Raw genomic sequence first — 2,931 nt, 5'->3', positions numbered from 1 at the left:
AATCTTATTAATAGAAGGGGTTCAACTGTGCCATTTGGATAATATGTTTGAGGTATGGTTGCGGATGATCAATTTTGAATTGTGATTCAAATTAGAGGTGGTAGATTCAATTCTTTTGATGAATTCAAAATAGATTCGTTTGTCCTTATTGGTAACAAGAAAGCTAAAATTATTGCCTAATTGGATAAGACCTTGTACGTCCCTGGGAAAATTAATGTTTGTAAGATTTAAAAACCTTGTTTTGGATATTTAAGGGAGATGTAATTTCTTTGTTAGCAAATTGGAGTGGATCTATGGAGATTGTACCATATGTACAGTGTGATGTTGGGTGTAGTTGATTTTTAGAAAATTTGATTGGATTAGGAGTATTGTGTATGGTGTGAGCAGAAGATCTCAATAATTTGTGGTTATTAGGAGAGGTGTCGGAATTGTCTTGCCAGAAATAAGAGATCGGACTTATGTTATTGATAGTGTTGATTTTTTGGTTAAGGCGTAAATGATGGAATTTCTTACCTTTAATTTGTTTTTTAATTGGAGCCTATTATTTATATCTATCATTTATTTATATTATATTTTATTAAATCAACAATGAAAAACTGTTCTACATCACCTCCCGCTTAAATCATTCGCTCGTATTGCGCTGAATGTAGTTATTATACGTGTTAGAAAATTTGGCGGAGAAGAAAATAAAATTAATTTACAACATCAATGATTTTTATTGACCGTATCTGGCAATTAAAATTCTTATTGCGAAAAATATTACCCCAACCAGGATTCGAACCTGGGACCTCCCTCAATCCGTGCGGGCGTCTTAACCAGCTCGACCACTGGGGCTGTAGGTAATATTGTTCGCAATAACATATATTAGTTAAGATGTTGTTTACGCGTTGTTCGCGAATCTCGCGAGGAGAGTTCGCTGGTGACCGCTGCGGATGGAAGCAGGGTGAGAGGGCTTTGCGGTGTGTTCTGTCAGCGTGAGCGGGTTAAGGTCCACACTGCGTTTACGCTTCACAATAGTTTATTGTCCTTCATAATCTCTCACATGTACAGTTCACAATTTCTGATACACAGTGTACGCAATTATTCTCGAACGCAATGTTCTGCGACTACGCCTGGGAGCCCGTGCGCCCTGAGTCGAATCTCGAACGCAATGTTCTGCGACTACGCCTGGGAGCCCGTGTGCCCTGAGTCGAGTCTCGAACGCAATGTTCTGCGACTACGCCTGGGAGCCCGTGTGCCCTGAGTCGCTAGTCACCAACTGCGCCTGGGGGTGTGTACACCCTGAGTCGGTTATCGGCGAACACGCCACGCACGTCGACAACGCCTGAGAGTACGTCTACTCTGAGTCGCTTCACCACACGAAGTCTATGTCTCACTGGCTCGGATCGATGCGCGCAGACTGATTTCGACAAAGCTCGGATTTCGAATGAACCGTCGTCCCATGGACGAGGTCCCTTTTATACTCGTCAATCCTTGTTTTCCTAATTTTCATTGGTCGGATCCGAATCAAACAGTCCGCCGACCTCGGTCGCGACGGATGTTACCGTTTTCCGTGATTCCGCTGAAACAAAGCGTCGCGCCGCCCAGACCGCGCCGTCGACATCGATGTCGCCGCTAGACGACTCTACTCGTATGAATCATGCTGCCGCGCGACTGAAGCCGCCGTGGATCCATTGTGCCGCCGCGCGACTGAAGTCGCCGCGACTCTACTGACGGCCCTAACGGACCCCCCTCGACAATTACCGCGGTTTCCCTCAAAGTATCGATTGATCTTTGAAGCGATCCGACCAGTCTACCTGCGTGGTGAAGTGTACGTGATCGTGTTCGTTTTTTATTGTCATGTTTGACTATCGTGCACGATGATGTACGCAACACGGTGAGAGGCTCAGGGAACGAATGCACGCGTGCGAGGGTAGAAATCACGTGATCGTAACTCAGATAGTTAGAGTAAAATACCATGTCAGCGTTTAATAAATGTAATAGCTTACAGTTTGGTAGTCTATGAGATACCGGTGGATGAAAAGTCTTAATGCACTTGCACGATTCGATATTATTGATCGAGAGTCGGCCTCGTGAATGTCGATGCCCATGAGCCGTGGCCACGCTACGCCGGCGTGCGATGCGTGGAGAGCTTGAGCTGCCGTTGATGCTGTATCTGAATGTCCTGGATGCTTTGCACTGCTGAGAGTTCACTGCGTGTCCGCACTGATTCTACTCTTCGATGAGAAAATGAGGAGGTCCACAAAAGAGCACTTGATAACTATCCGCACTTCAAGACGCGTGTACTACGTACGGTCGCTGTGAGACAAAGAGCGCCGGAAACGTACGTGAAGTCGCGCGGTCGCCTCGCGTCGCGATCGGGCATGCGCGAGCAGCGCTCATGCGGCGCTGCACGATCTGACCCGGCTGATGCTGCCATCACGCCGGGGATGAAATACACGAGATTCAAATTAATCTCGAACACGCGTCTATTTCGACTTTTCGGAACAGTGCGTCGATACGGGTTGTCGACCATACACTGAACTGTCGAAACGCGATTTTTTAAAAAAGACGCCCGCACGGATTGAGGGAGGTCCCAGGTTCGAATCCTGGTTGGGGTAATATTTTTCGCAATAAGAATTTTAATTGCCAGATACGGTCAATAAAAATCATTGATGTTGTTAATTACTGCTGGCGACTTTTAAGAGTATTCTTAAAATTAATTTAGATGGAAATTTATAAACAAAATAAAAATAATCTTGGCTTTCAAGTTTTCGCGGCTGCTATCTTCTTCAGTCGTAATGGCTTCCGGATGGTTGCCGCGTCCGTTTGCAGTGTGGTGCCGACGTTTCGCAGGCGTTGCAGTCTGCATCATCAGGGCTGGGAGACTCTGATACTGAGCTCCCTTGCGTTGCAGTAGTCCTTATATACCTGTGTTCCCTTTCGGGGGGT

Source organism: Vollenhovia emeryi, unplaced genomic scaffold (genome assembly GCF_000949405.1).
Source record: "Vollenhovia emeryi isolate VEMERY1.0 unplaced genomic scaffold, V.emery_V1.0 DF939414.1, whole genome shotgun sequence".
Classification (NCBI taxonomy): domain Eukaryota; kingdom Metazoa; phylum Arthropoda; class Insecta; order Hymenoptera; family Formicidae; genus Vollenhovia; species Vollenhovia emeryi.
Note: the sequence above shows the minus strand (reverse complement) of the source record.